Here is a 22,229-nt window from a genome sequence, read left to right as displayed (position 1 = left end):
TGTTGGCCATGCCCCATCCCCTGAAGCATTCAAGCTGATTTCTTGCAGCAGCTGGGCACTGTAACATCTCCAGAGCTGCTCTGTAAGGCAAGTAAAAGGGTGTGGGCCCTGCAGCACTACCTGTAGTTTGCATTGTGCATTGGAAGGCACAAAGTAAGCAGACGGGAGGAGAAGTCAGGATAGTGCACAAGGGTATAGAAGGGAGCGGCTGAAGAAAAGAGAAGTGGAAACAGACAGCAAACTAGGTTGGAGAGAGACCTGAGACAAAGAGATCTGAATTACACGAGAGCCGACCAGGGGAAACACAAATTATGCAGTCAAGTTTCCCACATTTGGGGAAATCGCAGGGGCAGCACACCCAGAGTGCAATGGGTGAGCCTTGCCCTGGGAGAAGCACCTTCATGATCATAGTATCTCACCTGGCAGGTAAGTAGGAGTTGGGCTAGAGCTGGGGAGGGTCTCTGCTTGGGCACCCCCCTGTCAAGTGAAGGAGATCCAACTGAGGCAGCACAAGGGAACTCTCGAAAGAAGAACAAGGCTAGAGGAAGATCTGAACAAAGAAATCTGACTTTTACCAGAGCTGACCAGAGGAAAACACAAACACAGTCCCCCACTACCACAAATAAAGCAGTCGAGTTTCCCACATTTGGGGAAATCACAGGGGTCAGCATACCCATAATGCAATGAATGAACCTCACCCTGGGAGAATAATCTTCATGACCATGGTATCTCCTATGCAAAATAAGTATGATTTGGGATAGAGCTGGGGAGGGCCGCTGCTCAGGCACATCTCTGTCAAGTAAAGGAGATTCAACTGAGGCAGCACAAGGGAACTCTCATCTGGGGACAACAACTGCAGGGAGAACACATATTTTCAGATGAACATGGGAGGGCAGAAGGCTGCCTAATACTGAAGCACCCCCAAACAACAAACCAAATGCAACAACTAGTGCAAGCATTCCTGGGGGAAGTTCTGCAGAAGACGGATTTGCATACGGTGATGTCATCCAAGCAGTGGGTCAAAGTTGGCTTCAACCCTCATCTGCATATGAAAAGAGAAAAGGGGCGTGCAGGGCATGCGGCCTTTTGCGGTGCTTGGATGACCCCTAGTTCGCATTAAACACCTCCACCCTCCTTTGGTGTGGGGCTCATGTTGGCCATGCCCCATCCCCTGAAGCATTCAAGCTGATTTCTTGCAGCAGCTGGGCACTGTAACAGCTCCAGAGCTGCTCTGTAAGGCAAGTAAAAGGGTGTGGGCCCTGCAGCACTACCTGTAGTTTGCATTGTGCATTGGAAGGCACAAAGTAAGCAGACGGGAGGAGAAGTCAGGATAGTGCACAAGGGTATAAAAGGGAGCGGCTGAAGAAAAGAGAAGTGGAAACAGACAGCAAACTAGGCTGGAGAGAGACCTGAGACAAAGAGATCTGAATTATACGAGAGCCGACCAGGGGAAACACAAATTATGCAGTCAAGTTTCCCACATTTGGGGAAATCGCAGGAGCAGCACACCCAGAGTACAATGGGTGAGCCTTGCCCTGGGAAAAGCACCTTCATGATCATAGTATCTCACCTGGCAGGTAAGTAGGAGTTGGGCTAGAGCTGGGGAGGGTCGCTGCTCGGGTACCCCCCTGTAAAGTGAAGGAGATCCAACTGAGGCAGCACAAGGGAACTCTCGAAAAAAGAACAAGGCTAAAGGAAAATCTGAGACAAAGAAATCTGACTTTTACCAGAGCTGACCAGAGGAAAGCACAAACACAGTCTCCCACTACCACAAATAATGCAGTCAAGTTTCCCACATTTGGGGAAATCACAGGGGTCAGCATACCCAAAATGCAATGAATGAACCTCACCCTGGGAGAAAAATCTTCATGACCATGGTATCTCCTATGCAAAATAAGTATGATTTGGAATAGGGCTGGGGAGGGCCGCTGCTCATGCACATCTCTGTCAAGTAAAGGAGATTCAACTGAGGCAGCACAAGGGAACTCTCATCTTGGGACAACAACTGCAGGGAGAACATATATTTTCAGATGAACATGGGAGGGCAGAAGGCTGCCTAATACTGAAGCACCCCCAAACAACAAACCAAATGCAACAACTAGTGCAAGCATTCCTGGGGGAAGGCCTGCCGCAGATGGATTTGCATATGGTGATGTCATCCAAGCAGTGGGTCAAAGTTGGCTTCAACCCTCGTCTGCATATGAAAAGAGAAAAGGGGCGTGCAGGGCATGGTGGCCTTTTGCGGCGCTTGGCTGACCCCTAGTTTGCATTAAACACCTCCACCCTCCTTTGGTGTGGGGCTCATGTTGGCTATGCCCCAGCCCCTGAAGCATTCAAGCTGATTTCTTGCAGCAGCTGGGCACTGTAACAGCTCCAGAGCTGCTCTGTAAGGCAAGTAAAAGGGTGTGGGCCCTGCAGCACTACCTGTAGTTTGCATTGTGCATTGGAAGGCACAAAGTAAGCAGACGGGAGGAGAAGTCAGGATAGTGCACAAGGGTATAGAAGGGAGCGGCTGAAGAAAAGAGAAGTGGAAACAGACAGCAAACTAGGCTGGAGAGAGACCTGAGACAAAGAGATCTGAATTATACGAGAGCCGACGAGGGGAAACACAAATTATGCAGTCAAGTTTCCCACATTTGGGGAAATCGCAGGAGCAGCACACCCAGAGTGCAATGGTTGAGCCTTGCCCTGGGAGAAACACCTTCATGATCATAGTATCTCACCTGGCAGGTAAGTAGGAGTTGGGCTAGAGCTGGGGAGGGTCGCTGCTCGGGTTCCCCCCTGTGAAGTGAAGGAGATCCAACTGAGGCAGCACCAGGGAACTCTCGAAAGAAGAACAAGGCTAGAGGAAGATCTGAGACAAAGAAATCTGACTTTTACCAGAGCTGACCAGAGGAAAGCACAAACACAGTCCCCCACTACCACAAATAATGCAGTCGAGTTTCCCACATTTGGGAAAATCACAGGGGTCAGCATACCCAGAATGCAATGAATGAACCTCACCCTGGGAGAACAATCTTCATGACCATGGTATCTCCTATGCAAAATAAGTATGATTTGGGATAGGGCTGGTGAGGGCAGCTGCTCAGGCACATCTCTGTCAAGTAAAGGAGATTCAACTGAGGCAGCACAAGTGAACTCTCATCTGGGGACAACAACTGCAGGGAGACCACATCTTTTCAGATGAACATGGGAGGGCGGAAGGCTGCCTAATACTGAAGCACCATCAAATATCAAACCATATGCAACAACTAGTACAAGCACTCCTGGGGGAAGGTCTGCAGCAGACGGATTTGCATACGGTGATGTTATCCAAGCAGTGGGCCAAAGTTGACTGGAACCCTCATCTGCATATGAAAAGAGAAAAGGGGCATGCAGGGCATGGCGGCCTTTCGCAGTGCTTGGATGACCCCTAGTTCGCATTAAACACCTCCCCCCTCCTTTGGTGTGGGGCTCATGTTGGCCATGCCCCATCCCCTGAAGCATTCAAGCTGATTTCTTGCAGCAGCTGGGCACTGTAACAGCTCCAGAGCTGCTCTGTAAGGCAAGTAAAAGGGTGTGGGCCCTGCAGCACTACCTGTAGTTTGCATTGTGCATTGGAAGGCACAAAGTAAGCAGACGGGAGGAGAAGTCAGGATAGTGCACAAGGGTATAGAAGGGACCGGCTGAAGAAAAGAGAAGTGGAAACAGACAGCAAACTAGGCTGGAGAGAGACCTGAGACAAATAGATCTGAATTATACGAGAGCCGACCAGGGGAAACACAAATTATGCAGTCAAGTTTCCCACATTTGGGGAAATCGCAGGGGCAGCACACCCAGAGTGCAATGGGTGAGCCTTGCCCTGGGAGAAGCACCTTCATGATCATAGTATCTCACCTGGCAGGTAAGTAGGAGTTGGGCTAGAGCTGGGGAGGGTCGCTGCTCGGGTACCCCCCTGTCAAGTGAAGGAGATCCAACTGAGGCAGCACAATGGAACTCTCGAAAGAAGAACAAGGCTAGAGGAAAATCTGAGACAAAGAAATCTGACTTTTACCAGAGCTGACCAGAGGAAAGCACAAACACAGTCCCCCACTACCACAAATAATGCAGTCAAGTTTCCCACATTTGGGGAAATCACAGGGGTCAGCATACCCAAAATGCAATGAATGAACCTCACCCTGGGAGAACAATCTTCATGACCATGGTATCTCCTATGCAAAATAAGTATGATTTGGAATAGGGCTGGGGAGGGCCGCTGCTCATGCACATCTCTGTCAAGTAAAGGAGATTCAACTGAGGCAGCACAAGGGAACTCTCATCTGGGGACAACAACTGCAGGGAGAACACATATTTTCAGATGAACATGGGAGGGCAGAAGGCTGCCTAATACTGAAGCACCCCCAAACAACAAACCATATGCAACAACTAGTACAAGCACTCCTGGGGGAAGGTCTGCAGCAGACGGATTTGCATACGGTGATGTCATCCAAGCAGTGGGCCAAAGTTGACTGGAACCCTCATCTGCATATGAAAAGAGAAAAGGGGCATGCAGGGCATGGCGGCCTTTCGCAGTGCTTGGATGACCCCTAGTTCGCATTAAACACCTCCACCCTCCTTTGGTGTGGGGCTCATGTTGGCCATGCCCCATCCCCTGAAGCATTCAAGCTGATTTCTTGCAGCAGCTGGGCACTGTAACAGCTCCAGAGCTGCTCTGTAAGGCAAGTAAAAGGGTGTGGGCCCTGCAGCACTACCTGTAGTTTGCATTGTGCATTGGAAGGCACAAAGTAAGCAGACGGGAGGAGAAGTCAGGATAGTGCACAAGGGTATAGAAGGGAGCGGCTGAAGAAAAGAGAAGTGGAAACAGACAGCAAACTAGGCTGGAGAGAGACCTGAGACAAATAGATCTGAATTATACGAGAGCCGACCAGGGGAAACACAAATTATGCAGTCAAGTTTCCCACATTTGGGGAAATCGCAGGGGCAGCACACCCAGAGTGCAATGGGTGAGCCTTGCCCTGGGAGAAGCACCTTCATGATCATAGTATCTCACCTGGCAGGTAAGTAGGAGTTGGGCTAGAGCTGGGGAGGGTCGCTGCTCGGGTACCCCCCTGTCAAGTGAAGGAAATCCAACTGAGGCAGCACAATGGAACTCTCGAAAGAAGAACAAGGCTAGAGGAAAATCTGAGACAAAGAAATCTGACTTTTACCAGAGCTGACCAGAGGAAAGCACAAACACAGTCCCCCACTACCACAAATAATGCAGTCAAGTTTCCCACATTTGGGGAAATCACAGGGGTCAGCATACCCAAAATGCAATGAATGAACCTCACCCTGGGAGAACAATCTTCATGACCATGGTATCTCCTATGCAAAATAAGTATGATTTGGAATAGGGCTGGGGAGGGCCGCTGCTCATGCACATCTCTGTCAAGTAAAGGAGATTCAACTGAGGCAGCACAAGGGAACTCTCATCTGGGGACAACAACTGCAGGGAGAACACATATTTTCAGATGAACATGGGAGGGCAGAAGGCTGCCTAATACTGAAGCACCCCCAAACAACAAACCAAATGCAACAACTAGTGCAAGCATTCCTGGGGGAAGTTCTGCAGAAGACGGATTTGCATACGGTGATGTCATCCAAGCAGTGGGTCAAAGTTGGCTTCAACCCTCATCTGCATATGAAAAGAGAAAAGGGGCGTGCAGGGCATGGCGGCCTTTTGCGGTGCTTGGATGACCCCTAGTTCGCATTAAACACCTCCACCCTCCTTTGGTGTGGGGCTCATGTTGGCCATGCCCCATCCCCTGAAGCATTCAAGCTGATTTCTTGCAGCAGCTGGGCACTGTAACAGCTCCAGAGCTGCTCTGTAAGGCAAGTAAAAGGGTGTGGGCCCTGCAGCACTACCTGTAGTTTGCATTGTGCATTGGAAGGCACAAAGTAAGCAGACGGGAGGAGAAGTCAGGATAGTGCACAAGGGTATAGAAGGGAGCGGTTGAAGAAAAGAGAAGTGGAAACAGACAGCAAACTAGGCTGGAGAGAGACCTGAGACAAAGAGATCTGAATTATACGAGAGCCGACCAGGGGAAACACAAATTATGCAGTCAAGTTTCCCACATTTGGGGAAATCGCAGGGGCAGCACACCCAGAGTGCAATGGGTGAGCCTTGCCCTGGGAGAAGCACCTTCATGATCATAGTATCTCACCTGGCAGGTAAGTAGGAGTTGGGCTAGAGCTGGGGAGGGTCGCTGTTCGGGCACCCCCCTGTCAAGTGAAAGAGATCCAACTGAGGCAGCACAAGGGAACTCTCGAAAGAAGAACAAGGCTAGAGGAAGATCTGAGACAAAGAAATCTGACTTTTACCAGAGCTGACCAGAGGAAAGCACAAACACAGTCCCCCACTACCACAAATAATGCAGTCGAGTTTCCCACATTTGGGAAAATCACAGGGGTCAGCATACCCAGAATGCAATGAATGAACCTCACCCTGGGAGAACAATCTTCATGACCATGGTATCTCCTATGCAAAATAAGTATGATTTGGGATAGGGCTGGTGAGGGCCGCTGCTCAGGCACATCTCTGTCAAGTAAAGGAGATTCAACTGAGGCAGCACAAGGGAACTCTCATCTGGGGACAACAACTGCAGGGAGACCACATCTTTTCAGATGAACATGGGAGGGCGGAAGGCTGCCTAATACTGAAGCACCATCAAATATCAAACCATATGCAACAACTAGTACAAGCACTCCTTGGGGAAGGTCTGCAGCAGACGGATTTGCATACGGTGATGTTATCCAAGCAGTGGGCCAAAGTTGACTGGAACCCTCATCTGCATATGAAAAGAGAAAAGGGGCATGCAGGGCATGGCGGCCTTTTGCAGTGCTTGGATGACCCCTAGTTCGCATTAAACACCCCCACCCTCCTTTGGTGTGGGGCTCATGTTGGCCATGCCCCATCCCCTGAAGCATTCAAGCTGATTTCTTGCAGCAGCTGGGCACTGTAACAGCTCCAGAGCTGTTCTGTAAGGCAAGTAAAAGGGTGTGGGCCCTGCAGCACCACCTGTTGTTCGCATTGTGCGTTGGAAGGCACAAATTAAGCAGACGGGAGGAGAAGTCAGGATAGTGCGCAAGGGCATACTTTTCTCTTAGTCCGGGGGCAAGGCTTCAAAATGGGGTCTGCAACGGAGGAGACACAGGGGGCGTGGTCACAGCAGCTTTTCTCTACAGCCTGCACCAGCAGGAGCCTACACCATTTTTTATGATCACGCTGAACTGCAGTGCGACTGCAATTACAGCATGGTCAAGAAGGGAGGCGTCATGCTGGGTGGCCATGCCCTGTCACTGTGCAGGAGCCAGCACAGCTCACACACTAGTCCCCGGGTGCAGCCCCCAACCCCCGGGACACCCGGAGCAACAAAATGTAGATTCAGGCCACCAGGCCACGCCCCTACCTATGAAACCATGCCTCCTTTTTACCATTGCGCTGTTTATCTGCGCGCACTGCATTACAATCTCCCTCGCCACCTTTCTGGGTGTCACCAGTGATAGTGACACCTCTGCCATGCTTGTAGCAGCTGGTCCTAAGATCTACGCCTCAAGCCCTGAGTGTTTGCCCTTGTGACTTGTTGATCATCATAGCGAAGCAGATGCTTACAGAAAACTGCAGGGGCTTAGATTGAAAATAAAAAAATTGATGGGTATAAGGTAGAGAGGAGCGGGTTCGGTTCTCCGAGAACCGAATTCCCCACGAACTCCACGTGGTTTACACTGGTCCGAGGCAGGCTCGGTTGTTCCCGCCTGACTCGGAAAACCTGAACAAGGGAAAATGTCATCATCCCGCTGTCGGATTCTTGCGAGATTCGGATTCCATATAAAGAGCTGCGCGTTGCTGCCATTTTTACTCGTGCATTGAAGAGAGAGCGGAGAGGACGTGGCTATGTTCTCTCAGTGGAAATCTCAATATCAGTGCTCAGTATCAGTGGTTACTTATTGCTGCTCAGTAATACTAGTAGTGTGTCTCTCCTGCTCAGTGTCAGTTCTCAGTAGTATCCTCATCAGTGCTCAGTATCACTGCTCATTGTCTTGTGCTGCATTGTGGTGCTCAGCATACTACAGTACATTACTAATAGTCCAGTGCTGCATCTTGCTGCTCAGTGTCAGTTCTAGTATCCTCATCAGTGCTCACTATCACTGCTCATTGCATTGTGGTGTTCTGTATACTACAGTAACATAGTAATATAGTATATATAGAGGAGCGGGTTCGGTTCTCCGAGAACCGAATTCCCGACGAACTCCACGTGGTTTACACTGGTCCGTGGCAGGCTCGGTTGTTCCCGCCTGACTCGGAAAACCTGAACAAGGGAAAATGTCATCATCCCGCTGTCGGATTCTCGCGAGATTCGGATTCCATATAAAGAGCTGCGCGTTGCCGCCATTTTTACTCGTGCATTGAAGAGAGAGCGGAGAGGACGTGGCTATGTTCTCTCAGTGGAAATCTCAATATCAGTGCCCAGTATCAGTGGTTACTTATTGCTGCTCAGTAATACTAGTAGTGTGTCTCTCCTGCTCAGTGTCAGTTCTCAGTAGTATCCTCATCAGTGCTCAGTATCACTGCTCATTGTCTTGTGCTGCATTGTGGTGCTCAGCATACAACAGTACATTACTAATAGTCCAGTGCTGCATCTTGCTGCTCATGTTGGCTATGCCCCAGCCCCTGAAGCATTCAAGCTGATTTCTTGCAGCAGCTGGGCACTGTAACAGCTCCAGAGCTGCTCTGTAAGGCAAGTAAAAGGGTGTTGGCCCTGCAGCACTACCTGTAGTTTGCATTGTGCGTTGGAAGGCACAAAGTAAGCAGACAGGAGAAGTCAGGAGAGTGCACAAGGGCATAGAAGGCAGGGGCTCAAGAAAAGAGAAGTGGAAACAGACAGCAAACTAGGCTGGAGAGAGACCTGAGACAAAGAGATCTGAATTATACGAGTAGCCGACCAGAGGAAACACAAATTATGCAGTCAAGTGTCCCACATTTGGGGAAATCGTAGGAGCAGCACACCCAGAGTGCAATGGGTGAGCCTTGCCCTGGTAGAAGCACCTTCCTGATCATAGTATCTCACTTGGCAGGTAAGTAGGAGTTGGGCTTGAGCTGGGGAGGGTCGCTGCTCGGGCACCCCCCTGTCAAGTGAAGGAGATCCAACTGAGGCAGCACAAGGAAACTCTCAAAAAAAGAACAAGGCTAGAGGAAGATCTGAGACAAAGAAATCTGACTTTTACCAGAGCTGACCAGAGGAAAGCACAAACACAGTCCCCCACTACCACAAATAATGCAGTCGAGTTTCCCACATTTGGGGAAATCACAGGGGTCAGCATACCCAGAATGCAATGAATGAACCTCACCCTGGGAGAACAATCTTCATGACCATGGTATCTCCTATGCAAAATAAGTATGATTTGGGATAGGGCTGGGGAGGGCCGCTGCTCAGGCACATCTCTGTCAAGTAAAGGAGATTCAACTGAGGCAGCACAAGGGTACTCTCATCTGGGGACAACAACTGCAGGGAGAACACATATTTTCAGATGAACATGGGAGAGCTGAAGGCTGCCTAATACTGAAGCACCCCAAACAACAAACCAAATGCAACAACTAGTACAAGCATTCCTGGGGGAAGGTCTGCAGAAGACGGATTTGCATACGGTGATGTCATCCAAGCAGTGGGCCAAAGTTGGCTGGAACCCTCATCTGCATATGAAAAGAGAAAAGGGGTATGCAGGGCATGGCGGCCTTTTGCGGCGCTTGGATGACCCTTAGTTCGCATTAAACACCTCCACCCTCCGTCGGTGTGGGGCTCATGTTGGCTATGCCCCAGCCCCTGAAGCATTCAAGCTGATTTCTTGCAGCAGCTGGGCACTGTAACAGCTCCAGAGCTGCTCTGAAAGGCAAGTAAAAGGGTGTGGGCCCTGCAGCACTACCTGTAGTTTGCATTGTGCGTTGGAAGGCACAAAGTAAGCAGACAGGAGAAGTCAGGAGAGTGCACAAGGGCATAGAAGGCAGCGGTTGAAGAAAAGAGAAGTGGAAACAGACAGCAAACTAGGCTGGAGAGAGACCTGAGACAAAGAGATCTGAATTATACGAGTAGCCGACTAGAGGAAACACAAATTATGCAGTCAAGTGTCCCACATTTGGGGAAATCGTAGGAGCAGCACACCCAGAGTGCAATGGGTGAGCCTTGCCCTGGGAGAAGCACCTTCCTGATCATAGTATCTCACCTGGCAGGTAAGTAGGAGTTGGGCTAGAGATGGGGAGGGTCGCTGCTCGGGCACCCCCCTGTCAAGTGAAGTTCTGCAGAAGACGGATTTGCATACGGTGATGTCATCCAAGCAGTGGGTCAAAGTTGGCTTCAACCCTCATCTGCATATGAAAAGAGAAAAGGGGCGTGCAGGGCATGGCGGCCTTTTGCGGTGCTTGGATGACCCCTAGTTCGCATTAAACACCTCCACCCTCCTTTGGTGTGGGGCTCATGTTGGCCATGCCCCATCCCCTGAAGATGAACATGGGAGGGCAGAAGGCTGCCTAATACTGAAGCACCCCCAAACAACAAACCAAATGCAACAACTAGTGCAAGCATTCCTGGGGGAAGGCCTGCAGCAGATGGATTTGCATATGGTGATGTCATCCAAGCAGTGGGTCAAAGTTGGCTTCAACCCTCGTCTGCATATGAAAAGAGAAAAGGGGCGTGCAGGGCATGGTGGCCTTTTGCGGCGCTTGGCTGACCCCTAGTTTGCATTAAACACCTCCACCCTCCTTTGGTGTGGGGCTCATGTTGGCTATGCCCCAGCCCCTGAAGCATTCAAGCTGATTTCTTGCAGCAGCTGGGCACTGTAACAGCTCCAGAGCTGCTCTGTAAGGCAAGTAAAAGGGTGTGGGCCCTGCAGCACTACCTGTAGTTTGCATTGTGCATTGGAAGGCACAAAGTAAGCAGACGGGAGGAGAAGTCAGGATAGTGCACAAGGGTATAGAAGGGAGCGGCTGAAGAAAAGAGAAGTGGAAACAGACAGCAAACTAGGCTGGAGAGAGACCTGAGACAAAGAGATCTGAATTATACGAGAGCCGACGAGGGGAAACACAAATTATGCAGTCAAGTTTCCCACATTTGGGGAAATCGCAGGAGCAGCACACCCAGAGTGCAATGGTTGAGCCTTGCCCTGGGAGAAGCACCTTCATGATCATAGTATCTCACCTGGCAGGTAAGTAGGAGTTGGGCTAGAGCTGGGGAGGGTCGCTGCTCGGGTTCCCCCCTGTGAAGTGAAGGAGATCCAACTGAGGCAGCACAAGGGAACTCTCGAAAGAAGAACAAGGCTAGAGGAAGATCTGAGACAAAGAAATCTGACTTTTACCAGAGCTGACCAGAGGAAAGCACAAACACAGTCCCCCACTACCACAAATAATGCAGTCGAGTTTCCCACATTTGGGAAAATCACAGGGGTCAGCATACCCAGAATGCAATGAATGAACCTCACCCTGGGAGAACAATCTTCATGACCATGGTATCTCCTATGCAAAATAAGTATGATTTGGGATAGGGCTGGTGAGGGCAGCTGCTCAGGCACATCTCTGTCAAGTAAAGGAGATTCAACTGAGGCAGCACAAGTGAACTCTCATCTGGGGACAACAACTGCAGGGAGACCACATCTTTTCAGATGAACATGGGAGGGCGGAAGGCTGCCTAATACTGAAGCACCATCAAATATCAAACCATATGCAACAACTAGTACAAGCACTCCTGGGGGAAGGTCTGCAGCAGACGGATTTGCATACGGTGATGTTATCCAAGCAGTGGGCCAAAGTTGACTGGAACCCTCATCTGCATATGAAAAGAGAAAAGGGGCATGCAGGGCATGGCGGCCTTTTGCAGTGCTTGGATGACCCCTAGTTCGCATTAAACACCTCCCCCCTCCTTTGGTGTGGGGCTCATGTTGGCCATGCCCCATCCCCTGAAGCATTCAAGCTGATTTCTTGCAGCAGCTGGGCACTGTAACAGCTCCAGAGCTGCTCTGTAAGGCAAGTAAAAGGGTGTGGGCCCTGCAGCACTACCTGTAGTTTGCATTGTGCATTGGAAGGCACAAAGTAAGCAGACGGGAGGAGAAGTCAGGATAGTGCACAAGGGTATAGAAGGGAGCGGCTGAAGAAAAGAGAAGTGGAAACAGACAGCAAACTAGGCTGGAGAGAGACCTGAGACAAATAGATCTGAATTATACGAGAGCCGACCAGGGGAAACACAAATTATGCAGTCAAGTTTCCCACATTTGGGGAAATCGCAGGGGCAGCACACCCAGAGTGCAATGGGTGAGCCTTGCCCTGGGAGAAGCACCTTCATGATCATAGTATCTCACCTGGCAGGTAAGTAGGAGTTGGGCTAGAGCTGGGGAGGGTCGCTGCTCGGGTACCCCCCTGTCAAGTGAAGGAGATCCAACTGAGGCAGCACAATGGAACTCTCGAAAGAAGAACAAGGCTAGAGGAAAATCTGAGACAAAGAAATCTGACTTTTACCAGAGCTGACCAGAGGAAAGCACAAACACAGTCCCCCACTACCACAAATAATGCAGTCAAGTTTCCCACATTTGGGGAAATCACAGGGGTCAGCATACCCAAAATGCAATGAATGAACCTCACCCTGGGAGAACAATCTTCATGACCATGGTATCTCCTATGCAAAATAAGTATGATTTGGAATAGGGCTGGGGAGGGCCGCTGCTCATGCACATCTCTGTCAAGTAAAGGAGATTCAACTGAGGCAGCACAAGGGAACTCTCATCTGGGGACAACAACTGCAGGGAGAACACATATTTTCAGATGAACATGGGAGGGCAGAAGGCTGCCTAATACTGAAGCACCCCCAAACAACAAACCAAATGCAACAACTAGTGCAAGCATTCCTGGGGGAAGTTCTGCAGAAGACGGATTTGCATACGGTGATGTCATCCAAGCAGTGGGTCAAAGTTGGCTTCAACCCTCATCTGCATTTGAAAAGAGAAAAGGGGCGTGCAGGGCATGGCGGCCTTTTGCGGTGCTTGGATGACCCCTAGTTCGCATTAAACACCTCCACCCTCCTTTGGTGTGGGGCTCATGTTGGCCATGCCCCATCCCCTGAAGCATTCAAGCTGATTTCTTGCAGCAGCTGGGCACTGTAACAGCTCCAGAGCTGCTCTGTAAGGCAAGTAAAAGGGTGTGGGCCCTGCAGCACTACCTGTAGTTTGCATTGTGCATTGGAAGGCACAAAGTAAGCAGACGGGAGGAGAAGTCAGGATAGTGCACAAGGGTATAGAAGGGAGCGGTTGAAGAAAAGAGAAGTGGAAACAGACAGCAAACTAGGCTGGAGAGAGACCTGAGACAAAGAGATCTGAATTATACGAGAGCCGACCAGGGGAAACACAAATTATGCAGTCAAGTTTCCCACATTTGGGGAAATCGCAGGGGCAGCACACCCAGAGTGCAATGGGTGAGCCTTGCCCTGGGAGAAGCACCTTCATGATCATAGTATCTCACCTGGCAGGTAAGTAGGAGTTGGGCTAGAGCTGGGGAGGGTCGCTGTTCGGGCACCCCCCTGTCAAGTGAAAGAGATCCAACTGAGGCAGCACAAGGGAACTCTCGAAAGAAGAACAAGGCTAGAGGAAAATCTGAGACAAAGAAATCTGACTTTTACCAGAGCTGACCAGAGGAAAGCACAAACACAGTCCCCCACTACCACAAATAATGCAGTCGAGTTTCCCACATTTGGGAAAATCACAGGGGTCAGCATACCCAGAATGCAATGAATGAACCTCACCCTGGGAGAACAATCTTCATGACCATGGTATCTCCTATGCAAAATAAGTATGATTTGGGATAGGGCTGGTGAGGGCAGCTGCTCAGGCACATCTCTGTCAAGTAAAGGAGATTCAACTGAGGCAGCACAAGTGAACTCTCATCTGGGGACAACAACTGCAGGGAGACCACATCTTTTCAGATGAACATGGGAGGGCGGAAGGCTGCCTAATACTGAAGCACCATCAAATATCAAACCATATGCAACAACTAGTACAAGCACTCCTGGGGGAAGGTCTGCAGCAGACGGATTTGCATACGGTGATGTTATCCAAGCAGTGGGCCAAAGTTGACTGGAACCCTCATCTGCATATGAAAAGAGAAAAGGGGCATGCAGGGCATGGCGGCCTTTTGCAGTGCTTGGATGACCCCTAGTTCGCATTAAACACCTCCCCCCTCCTTTGGTGTGGGGCTCATGTTGGCCATGCCCCATCCCCTGAAGCATTCAAGCTGATTTCTTGCAGCAGCTGGGCACTGTAACAGCTCCAGAGCTGCTCTGTAAGGCAAGTAAAAGGGTGTGGGCCCTGCAGCACTACCTGTAGTTTGCATTGTGCATTGGAAGGCACAAAGTAAGCAGACGGGAGGAGAAGTCAGGATAGTGCACAAGGGTATAGAAGGGAGCGGCTGAAGAAAAGAGAAGTGGAAACAGACAGCAAACTAGGCTGGAGAGAGACCTGAGACAAATAGATCTGAATTATACGAGAGCCGACCAGGGGAAACACAAATTATGCAGTCAAGTTTCCCACATTTGGGGAAATCGCAGGGGCAGCACACCCAGAGTGCAATGGGTGAGCCTTGCCCTGGGAGAAGCACCTTCATGATCATAGTATCTCACCTGGCAGGTAAGTAGGAGTTGGGCTAGAGCTGGGGAGGGTCGCTGCTCGGGTACCCCCCTGTCAAGTGAAGGAGATCCAACTGAGGCAGCACAATGGAACTCTCGAAAGAAGAACAAGGCTAGAGGAAAATCTGAGACAAAGAAATCTGACTTTTACCAGAGCTGACCAGAGGAAAGCACAAACACAGTCCCCCACTACCACAAATAATGCAGTCAAGTTTCCCACATTTGGGGAAATCACAGGGGTCAGCATACCCAAAATGCAATGAATGAACCTCACCCTGGGAGAACAATCTTCATGACCATGGTATCTCCTATGCAAAATAAGTATGATTTGGAATAGGGCTGGGGAGGGCCGCTGCTCATGCACATCTCTGTCAAGTAAAGGAGATTCAACTGAGGCAGCACAAGGGAACTCTCATCTGGGGACAACAACTGCAGGGAGAACACATATTTTCAGATGAACATGGGAGGGCAGAAGGCTGCCTAATACTGAAGCACCCCCAAACAACAAACCAAATGCAACAACTAGTGCAAGCATTCCTGGGGGAAGTTCTGCAGAAGACGGATTTGCATACGGTGATGTCATCCAAGCAGTGGGTCAAAGTTGGCTTCAACCCTCATCTGCATATGAAAAGAGAAAAGGGGCGTGCAGGGCATGGCGGCCTTTTGTGGTGCTTGGATGACCCCTAGTTCGCATTAAACACCTCCACCCTCCTTTGGTGTGGGGCTCATGTTGGCCATGCCCCATCCCCTGAAGCATTCAAGCTGATTTCTTGCAGCAGCTGGGCACTGTAACAGCTCCAGAGCTGCTCTGTAAGGCAAGTAAAAGGGTGTGGGCCCTGCAGCACTACCTGTAGTTTGCATTGTGCATTGGAAGGCACAAAGTAAGCAGACGGGAGGAGAAGTCAGGATAGTGCACAAGGGTATAGAAGGGAGCGGTTGAAGAAAAGAGAAGTGGAAACAGACAGCAAACTAGGCTGGAGAGAGACCTGAGACAAAGAGATCTGAATTATACGAGAGCCGACCAGGGGAAACACAAATTATGCAGTCAAGTTTCCCACATTTGGGGAAATCGCAGGGGCAGCACACCCAGAGTGCAATGGGTGAGCCTTGCCCTGGGAGAAGCACCTTCATGATCATAGTATCTCACCTGGCAGGTAAGTAGGAGTTGGGCTAGAGCTGGGGAGGGTCGCTGTTCGGGCACCCCCCTGTCAAGTGAAAGAGATCCAACTGAGGCAGCACAAGGGAACTCTCGAAAGAAGAACAGGGCTAGAGGAAGATCTGAGACAAAGAAATCTGACTTTTACCAGAGCTGACCAGAGGAAAGCACAAACACAGTCCCCCACTACCACAAATAATGCAGTCGAGTTTCCCACATTTGGGAAAATCACAGGGGTCAGCATACCCAGAATGCAATGAATGAACCTCACCCTGGGAGAACAATCTTCATGACCATGGTATCTCCTATGCAAAATAAGTATGATTTGGGATAGGGCTGGTGAGGGCCGCTGCTCAGGCACATCTCTGTCAAGTAAAGGAGATTCAACTGAGGCAGCACAAGGGAACTCTCATCTGGGGACAACAACTGCAGGGAGACCACATCTTTTCAGATGAACATGGGAGGGTGGAAGGCTGCCTAATACTGAAGCACCATCAAATATCAAACCATATGCAACAACTAGTACAAGCACTCCTTGGGGAAGGTCTGCAGCAGACGGATTTGCATACGGTGATGTTATCCAAGCAGTGGGCCAAAGTTGACTGGAACCCTCATCTGCATATGAAAAGAGAAAAGGGGCATGCAGGGCATGGCGGCCTTTTGCAGTGCTTGGATGACCCCTAGTTCGCATTAAACACCCCCACCCTCCTTTGGTGTGGGGCTCATGTTGGCCATGCCCCATCCCCTGAAGCATTCAAGCTGATTTCTTGCAGCAGCTGGGCACTGTAACAGCTCCAGAGCTGTTCTGTAAGGCAAGTAAAAGGGTGTGGGCCCTGCAGCACCACCTGTTGTTCGCATTGTGCGTTGGAAGGCACAAATTAAGCAGACGGGAGGAGAAGTCAGGATAGTGCGCAAGGGCATACTTTTCTCTTAGTCCGGGGGCAAGGCTTCAAAATGGGGTCTGCAACGGAGGAGACACAGGGGGCGTGGTCACAGCAGCTTTTCTCTACAGCCTGCACCAGCAGGAGCCTACACCATTTTTTATGATCACGCTGAACTGCAGTGCGACTGCAATTACAGCATGGTCAAGAAGGGAGGCGTCATGCTGGGTGGCCATGCCCTGTCACTGTGCAGGAGCCAGCACAGCTCACACACTAGTCCCCGGGTGCAGCCCCCAACCCCCGGGACACCCGGAGCAACAAAATGTAGATTCAGGCCACCAGGCCACGCCCCTACCTATGAAACCATGCCTCCTTTTTACCATTGCGCTGTTTATCTGCGCGCACTGCATTACAATCTCCCTCGCTACCTTTCTGGGTGTCACCAGTGATAGTGACACCTCTGCCATGCTTGTAGCAGCTGGTCCTAAGATCTACGCCTCAAGCCCTGAGTGTTTGCCCTTGTGACTTGTTGATCATCATAGCGAAGCAGATGCTTACAGAAAACTGCAGGGGCTTAGATTGAAAATAAAAAAATTGATGGGTATAAGGTAGAGAGGAGCGGGTTCGGTTCTCCGAGAACCGAATTCCCCACGAACTCCACGTGGTTTACACTGGTCCGAGGCAGGCTCGGTTGTTCCCGCCTGACTCGGAAAACCTGAACAAGGGAAAATGTCATCATCCCGCTGTCGGATTCTTGCGAGATTCGGATTCCATATAAAGAGCTGCGCGTTGCTGCCATTTTTACTCGTGCATTGAAGAGAGAGCGGAGAGGACGTGGCTATGTTCTCTCAGTGGAAATCTCAATATCAGTGCTCAGTATCAGTGGTTACTTATTGCTGCTCAGTAATACTAGTAGTGTGTCTCTCCTGCTCAGTGTCAGTTCTCAGTAGTATCCTCATCAGTGCTCAGTATCACTGCTCATTGTCTTGTGCTGCATTGTGGTGCTCAGCATACTACAGTACATTACTAATAGTCCAGTGCTGCATCTTGCTGCTCAGTGTCAGTTCTAGTATCCTCATCAGTGCTCACTATCACTGCTCATTGCATTGTGGTGTTCTGTATACTACAGTAACATAGTAATATAGTATATATAGAGGAGCGGGTTCGGTTCTCCGAGAACCGAATTCCCGACGAACTCCACGTGGTTTACACTGGTCCGTGGCAGGCTCGGTTGTTCCCGCCTGACTATGAAAACCTGAACAAGGGAAAATGTCATCATCCCGCTGTCAGATTCTCGCGAGATTCGGATTCCATATAAAGAGCTGCGCGTTGCCGCCATTTTTACTCGTGCATTGAAGAGAGAGCGGAGAGGACGTGGCTATGTTCTCTCAGTGGAAATCTCAATATCAGTGCCCAGTATCAGTGGTTACTTATTGCTGCTCAGTAATACTAGTAGTGTGTCTCTCCTGCTCAGTGTCAGTTCTCAGTAGTATCCTCATCAGTGCTCAGTATCACTGCTCATTGTCTTGTGCTGCATTGTGGTGCTCAGCATACAACAGTACATTACTAATAGTCCAGTGCTGCATCTTGCTGCTCATGTTGGCTATGCCCCAGCCCCTGAAGCATTCAAGCTGATTTCTTGCAGCAGCTGGGCACTGTAACAGCTCCAGAGCTGCTCTGTAAGGCAAGTAAAAGGGTGTTGGCCCTGCAGCACTACCTGTAGTTTGCATTGTGCGTTGGAAGGCACAAAGTAAGCAGACAGGAGAAGTCAGGAGAGTGCACAAGGGCATAGAAGGCAGGGGCTCAAGAAAAGAGAAGTGGAAACAGACAGCAAACTAGGCTGGAGAGAGACCTGAGACAAAGAGATCTGAATTATACGAGTAGCCGACCAGAGGAAACACAAATTATGCAGTCAAGTGTCCCACATTTGGGGAAATCGTAGGAGCAGCACACCCAGAGTGCAATGGGTGAGCCTTGCCCTGGTAGAAGCACCTTCCTGATCATAGTATCTCACTTGGCAGGTAAGTAGGAGTTGGGCTTGAGCTGGGGAGGGTCGCTGCTCGGGCACCCCCCTGTCAAGTGAAGGAGATCCAACTGAGGCAGCACAAGGAAACTCTCAAAAAAAGAACAAGGCTAGAGGAAGATCTGAGACAAAGAAATCTGACTTTTACCAGAGCTGACCAGAGGAAAGCACAAACACAGTCCCCCACTACCACAAATAATGCAGTCGAGTTTCCCACATTTGGGGAAATCACAGGGGTCAGCATACCCAGAATGCAATGAATGAACCTCACCCTGGGAGAACAATCTTCATGACCATGGTATCTCCTATGCAAAATAAGTATGATTTGGGATAGGGCTGGGGAGGGCCGCTGCTCAGGCACATCTCTTTCAAGTAAAGGAGATTCAACTGAGGCAGCACAAGGGAACTCTCATCTGGGGACAACAACTGCAGGGAGAACACATATTTTCAGATGAACATGGGAGAGCTGAAGGCTGCCTAATACTGAAGCACCCCAAACAACAAACCAAATGCAACAACTAGTACAAGCATTCCTGGGGGAAGGTCTGCAGAAGACGGATTTGCATACGGTGATGTCATCCAAGCAGTGGGCCAAAGTTGGCTGGAACCCTCATCTGCATATGAAAAGAGAAAAGGGGTATGCAGGGCATGGCGGCCTTTTGCGGCGCTTGGATGACCCTTAGTTCGCATTAAACACCTCCACCCTCCGTCGGTGTGGGGCTCATGTTGGCTATGCCCCAGCCCCTGAAGCATTCAAGCTGATTTCTTGCAGCAGCTGGGCACTGTAACAGCTCCAGAGCTGCTCTGAAAGGCAAGTAAAAGGGTGTGGGCCCTGCAGCACTACCTGTAGTTTGCATTGTGCGTTGGAAGGCACAAAGTAAGCAGACAGGAGAAGTCAGGAGAGTGCACAAGGGCATAGAAGGCAGCGGCTCAAGAAAAGAGAAGTGGAAACAGACAGCAAACTAGGCTGGAGAGAGACCTGAGACAAAGAGATCTGAATTATACGAGTAGCCGACTAGAGGAAACACAAATTATGCAGTCAAGTGTCCCACATTTGGGGAAATCGTAGGAGCAGCACACCCAGAGTGCAATGGGTGAGCCTTGCCCTGGGAGAAGCACCTTCCTGATCATAGTATCTCACCTGGCAGGTAAGTAGGAGTTGGGCTAGAGATGGGGAGGGTCGCTGCTCGGGCACCCCCCTGTCAAGTGAAGGAGATCCAACTGAGGCAGCACAAGGAAACTCTCGAAAAAAGAACAAGGCTAGAGGAAGATCTGAGACAAAGAAATCTGTCTTTTACCAGAGCTGACCAGAGGAAAGCACAAACACAGTCCCCCACTACCACAATTAATGCAGTCGAGTTTCCCACATTTGGGGAAATCACAGGGGTCAGCATACCCAGAATGCAATGAATGAACCTCACCCTGGGAGAACAATCTTCATGACCATGGAAACTTCTATGCAAAATAAGTATGATTTGGGATAGGGCTGGGGAGGGCCGCTGCTCAGGCACATCTCTGTCAAGTAAAGGAGATTCAACTGAGGCAGCACAAGGGAACTCTCATCTGGGGACAACAACTGCAGGGAGAACACATATTTTCAGATGAACATGGGAGGGCAGAAGGCTGCCTAATACTGAAGCACCCCAAACAACAAACCAAATGTAACAACTAGTAAAAGCATTCCTGGGAGAAGGTCTGCAGAAGACGGATTTGCATACGGTGATGTCATCCAAGCAGTGGGCCAAAGTTGGCTGGAACCCTCATCTGCATATGAAAAGAGAAAAGGGTTATGCAGGGCATGGCGGCCTTTTGCGGTGCTTGGATGACCTCTAGTTCGCATTAAATACCTCCACCCTCCTTCGGTGTGGGGCTCATGTTGGCTATGCCCCAGCCCCTGAAGCATTCAAGCTGATTTCTTGCAGCAGCTGGGCACTGTAACAGCTCCAGAGCTGCTCTGTACGGCAAGTAAAAGGGTGTGGGCCCTGCAGCACTACCTGTAGTTCGCATTGTGCGTTGGAAGGCACAAAGTAAGCAGACGGGAGAAGTCAGGATAGTGCGCAAGGGCATAGAAGGGAGCGGCTCAAGAAAACAGAAGTGGAAACAGACAGCAAACTAGGCTGGAGAGAGACCTGAGACAAAGAGATCTGAATTATACGAGAGCCGACCAGGGGAAACACAAATTATGCAGTCAAGTTTCCCACATTTGGGGAAATCGCAGGAGCAGCACACCCAGAGTGCAATGGGTGAGCCTTGCCCTGGGAGAAGCACCTTCATGATCATAGTATCTCACCTGGCAGGTATGTAGGAGTTGGGCTAGAGCTGGGGAGGGTCGCTGCTCGGGTACCCCCCTGTCAAGTGAAGGAGGTCAAACTGAGGCAGCACAATGGAACTCTCGAAAGAAGAACAAGGCTAGAGGAAGATCTGAGACAAAGAAATCTGACTTTTACCAGAGCTGACCAGAGGAAAACACAAACACAGTCCCCCACTACCACAAATAATGCAGTTGAGTTTCCCACATTTGGGGAAATCACAGGGGTCAGCATACCCAGAATGCAATGAATGAACCTCACCCTGGGAGAACAATCTTTATGACCATGGTATCTCCTATGCAAAATAAGTATGATTTGAGATAGGGCTGGGGAGGGCTGCTGCTCAGGCACATCTCTGTCAAGTAAAGGAGATTCAACTGAGGCAGCACAAGGGAACTCTCATCTGGGGACAACAACTGCCGGGAGAACACATATTTTCAGATGAACATGGGAGGGCAGAAGGCTGCCTAATACTGAAGCACGCCCAAACAACAAACCAAATGCAACAACTAGTACAAGCATTCCTGGGAGAAGGTCTGCAGAAGACGGATTTGCATACGGTGATGTCATCCAAGCAGTGGGCCAAAGTTGGCTGGAACCCTCATCTGCATATGTTGAAGATACAATTTGTGAATTGCATTTAACACTATCTCCCTTTCCTGGGGAGAAGATGGTAGGGCCGATTTGAAAAACCGGCGAGGAGGCACCTCTTCGAATTTCAGCTTGTAACCCTGAGAAACAATTTCTATTGCCTAGGGCAGGCCTGGCCAACCTGTGGCTCTCCAGATGTTGTGAAACTACACATCCCAGCATGCCGTGCCACAGTTTTAGCATTCCCCAATAGCAAAATTGTGGCAAAGCATGATGGGACTTGTAGTTTTACAACAGCTGGAGAGCCACAGGTTGGCCAGTCCTGGCCTAGGGATCCACCTGCGAATGAACCCAGATGTGGCTGAAAACTCGAAGACGTGCCCCCAACTGGGCGGACTCCTTTAGCGGAGCCCCAGCGTCATGCGGTGGATTTTGTAGAGGCCGGGGAGGACTTCTGTTCCTGGGAACTAGCTGTGTTGTGCAGCTTCTTCCCTCTGCCCTTACCTCTGGCAAGAAAGGACGCACCTCGTACTTTCTTGTTTCTCTGTGATCGAAAGGACTGTATTTGATAATGTGGTGCTTTCTTAGGCTGTGAGG

General features: G+C 50.1%; 29 non-coding genes and 2 pseudogenes across 29 annotated transcripts; all 31 read right to left on the bottom strand.

Moving 5' to 3' along the window:
- Window positions 1-271: 271 nt before the first annotated feature.
- LOC135016278 (U1 spliceosomal RNA) lies at window positions 272-434 on the bottom strand. The gene has a single exon (XR_010214413.1). It is a non-coding gene; the product is annotated as a U1 spliceosomal RNA (small nuclear RNA).
- Window positions 435-585: 151 nt separating this feature from the next.
- On the bottom strand, window positions 586-749 carry LOC135016240 (U1 spliceosomal RNA). The gene has a single exon (XR_010214374.1). It is a non-coding gene; the product is annotated as a U1 spliceosomal RNA (small nuclear RNA).
- Window positions 750-1,422: 673 nt separating this feature from the next.
- On the bottom strand, window positions 1,423-1,585 carry LOC135016381 (U1 spliceosomal RNA). Its single transcript, XR_010214514.1, has one exon. It is a non-coding gene; the product is annotated as a U1 spliceosomal RNA (small nuclear RNA).
- Window positions 1,586-1,737: 152 nt separating this feature from the next.
- LOC135016256 (U1 spliceosomal RNA) lies at window positions 1,738-1,901 on the bottom strand. The gene has a single exon (XR_010214391.1). It is a non-coding gene; the product is annotated as a U1 spliceosomal RNA (small nuclear RNA).
- Window positions 1,902-2,602: 701 nt separating this feature from the next.
- LOC135016383 (U1 spliceosomal RNA) lies at window positions 2,603-2,738 on the bottom strand (annotated as a pseudogene).
- Window positions 2,739-2,890: 152 nt separating this feature from the next.
- On the bottom strand, window positions 2,891-3,054 carry LOC135016431 (U1 spliceosomal RNA). Its single transcript, XR_010214544.1, has one exon. It is a non-coding gene; the product is annotated as a U1 spliceosomal RNA (small nuclear RNA).
- A 674-nt stretch (window positions 3,055-3,728) lies between these two features.
- On the bottom strand, window positions 3,729-3,891 carry LOC135016322 (U1 spliceosomal RNA). The gene has a single exon (XR_010214456.1). It is a non-coding gene; the product is annotated as a U1 spliceosomal RNA (small nuclear RNA).
- A 152-nt stretch (window positions 3,892-4,043) lies between these two features.
- Window positions 4,044-4,207, bottom strand: LOC135016177 (U1 spliceosomal RNA). The gene has a single exon (XR_010214313.1). It is a non-coding gene; the product is annotated as a U1 spliceosomal RNA (small nuclear RNA).
- A 674-nt stretch (window positions 4,208-4,881) lies between these two features.
- On the bottom strand, window positions 4,882-5,044 carry LOC135016321 (U1 spliceosomal RNA). The gene has a single exon (XR_010214455.1). It is a non-coding gene; the product is annotated as a U1 spliceosomal RNA (small nuclear RNA).
- Window positions 5,045-5,196: 152 nt separating this feature from the next.
- LOC135016176 (U1 spliceosomal RNA) lies at window positions 5,197-5,360 on the bottom strand. Its single transcript, XR_010214312.1, has one exon. It is a non-coding gene; the product is annotated as a U1 spliceosomal RNA (small nuclear RNA).
- Window positions 5,361-6,034: 674 nt separating this feature from the next.
- Window positions 6,035-6,197, bottom strand: LOC135016297 (U1 spliceosomal RNA). Its single transcript, XR_010214432.1, has one exon. It is a non-coding gene; the product is annotated as a U1 spliceosomal RNA (small nuclear RNA).
- A 152-nt stretch (window positions 6,198-6,349) lies between these two features.
- On the bottom strand, window positions 6,350-6,513 carry LOC135016420 (U1 spliceosomal RNA). Its single transcript, XR_010214537.1, has one exon. It is a non-coding gene; the product is annotated as a U1 spliceosomal RNA (small nuclear RNA).
- Window positions 6,514-8,937: 2,424 nt separating this feature from the next.
- On the bottom strand, window positions 8,938-9,101 carry LOC135016455 (U1 spliceosomal RNA). Its single transcript, XR_010214556.1, has one exon. It is a non-coding gene; the product is annotated as a U1 spliceosomal RNA (small nuclear RNA).
- Window positions 9,102-9,253: 152 nt separating this feature from the next.
- Window positions 9,254-9,417, bottom strand: LOC135016292 (U1 spliceosomal RNA). Its single transcript, XR_010214427.1, has one exon. It is a non-coding gene; the product is annotated as a U1 spliceosomal RNA (small nuclear RNA).
- A 670-nt stretch (window positions 9,418-10,087) lies between these two features.
- LOC135016403 (U1 spliceosomal RNA) lies at window positions 10,088-10,251 on the bottom strand. The gene has a single exon (XR_010214531.1). It is a non-coding gene; the product is annotated as a U1 spliceosomal RNA (small nuclear RNA).
- An 835-nt stretch (window positions 10,252-11,086) lies between these two features.
- On the bottom strand, window positions 11,087-11,222 carry LOC135016414 (U1 spliceosomal RNA; annotated as a pseudogene).
- Window positions 11,223-11,374: 152 nt separating this feature from the next.
- Window positions 11,375-11,538, bottom strand: LOC135016408 (U1 spliceosomal RNA). The gene has a single exon (XR_010214536.1). It is a non-coding gene; the product is annotated as a U1 spliceosomal RNA (small nuclear RNA).
- A 674-nt stretch (window positions 11,539-12,212) lies between these two features.
- Window positions 12,213-12,375, bottom strand: LOC135016320 (U1 spliceosomal RNA). Its single transcript, XR_010214454.1, has one exon. It is a non-coding gene; the product is annotated as a U1 spliceosomal RNA (small nuclear RNA).
- A 152-nt stretch (window positions 12,376-12,527) lies between these two features.
- On the bottom strand, window positions 12,528-12,691 carry LOC135016175 (U1 spliceosomal RNA). Its single transcript, XR_010214311.1, has one exon. It is a non-coding gene; the product is annotated as a U1 spliceosomal RNA (small nuclear RNA).
- A 674-nt stretch (window positions 12,692-13,365) lies between these two features.
- Window positions 13,366-13,528, bottom strand: LOC135016296 (U1 spliceosomal RNA). The gene has a single exon (XR_010214431.1). It is a non-coding gene; the product is annotated as a U1 spliceosomal RNA (small nuclear RNA).
- Window positions 13,529-13,680: 152 nt separating this feature from the next.
- On the bottom strand, window positions 13,681-13,844 carry LOC135016397 (U1 spliceosomal RNA). Its single transcript, XR_010214526.1, has one exon. It is a non-coding gene; the product is annotated as a U1 spliceosomal RNA (small nuclear RNA).
- A 674-nt stretch (window positions 13,845-14,518) lies between these two features.
- LOC135016319 (U1 spliceosomal RNA) lies at window positions 14,519-14,681 on the bottom strand. The gene has a single exon (XR_010214453.1). It is a non-coding gene; the product is annotated as a U1 spliceosomal RNA (small nuclear RNA).
- A 152-nt stretch (window positions 14,682-14,833) lies between these two features.
- On the bottom strand, window positions 14,834-14,997 carry LOC135016174 (U1 spliceosomal RNA). Its single transcript, XR_010214310.1, has one exon. It is a non-coding gene; the product is annotated as a U1 spliceosomal RNA (small nuclear RNA).
- Window positions 14,998-15,671: 674 nt separating this feature from the next.
- On the bottom strand, window positions 15,672-15,834 carry LOC135016295 (U1 spliceosomal RNA). The gene has a single exon (XR_010214430.1). It is a non-coding gene; the product is annotated as a U1 spliceosomal RNA (small nuclear RNA).
- Window positions 15,835-15,986: 152 nt separating this feature from the next.
- Window positions 15,987-16,150, bottom strand: LOC135016384 (U1 spliceosomal RNA). Its single transcript, XR_010214516.1, has one exon. It is a non-coding gene; the product is annotated as a U1 spliceosomal RNA (small nuclear RNA).
- A 2,424-nt stretch (window positions 16,151-18,574) lies between these two features.
- LOC135016453 (U1 spliceosomal RNA) lies at window positions 18,575-18,738 on the bottom strand. The gene has a single exon (XR_010214554.1). It is a non-coding gene; the product is annotated as a U1 spliceosomal RNA (small nuclear RNA).
- Window positions 18,739-18,890: 152 nt separating this feature from the next.
- Window positions 18,891-19,054, bottom strand: LOC135016281 (U1 spliceosomal RNA). Its single transcript, XR_010214416.1, has one exon. It is a non-coding gene; the product is annotated as a U1 spliceosomal RNA (small nuclear RNA).
- Window positions 19,055-19,724: 670 nt separating this feature from the next.
- LOC135016402 (U1 spliceosomal RNA) lies at window positions 19,725-19,888 on the bottom strand. The gene has a single exon (XR_010214530.1). It is a non-coding gene; the product is annotated as a U1 spliceosomal RNA (small nuclear RNA).
- Window positions 19,889-20,040: 152 nt separating this feature from the next.
- LOC135016274 (U1 spliceosomal RNA) lies at window positions 20,041-20,204 on the bottom strand. The gene has a single exon (XR_010214409.1). It is a non-coding gene; the product is annotated as a U1 spliceosomal RNA (small nuclear RNA).
- Window positions 20,205-20,874: 670 nt separating this feature from the next.
- Window positions 20,875-21,037, bottom strand: LOC135016376 (U1 spliceosomal RNA). The gene has a single exon (XR_010214509.1). It is a non-coding gene; the product is annotated as a U1 spliceosomal RNA (small nuclear RNA).
- A 152-nt stretch (window positions 21,038-21,189) lies between these two features.
- On the bottom strand, window positions 21,190-21,353 carry LOC135016191 (U1 spliceosomal RNA). The gene has a single exon (XR_010214327.1). It is a non-coding gene; the product is annotated as a U1 spliceosomal RNA (small nuclear RNA).
- Between the last annotated feature and the right edge of the window lie 876 nt (window positions 21,354-22,229).

The sequence above is a fragment of the Pseudophryne corroboree genome, unplaced genomic scaffold, assembly GCF_028390025.1.
Source record: "Pseudophryne corroboree isolate aPseCor3 unplaced genomic scaffold, aPseCor3.hap2 scaffold_299, whole genome shotgun sequence".
Lineage (NCBI taxonomy): Eukaryota > Metazoa > Chordata > Amphibia > Anura > Myobatrachidae > Pseudophryne > Pseudophryne corroboree.
The sequence above is the reverse complement of the archived record's forward strand: the minus strand, read 5'-3'. Positions and strand labels throughout refer to the sequence as shown.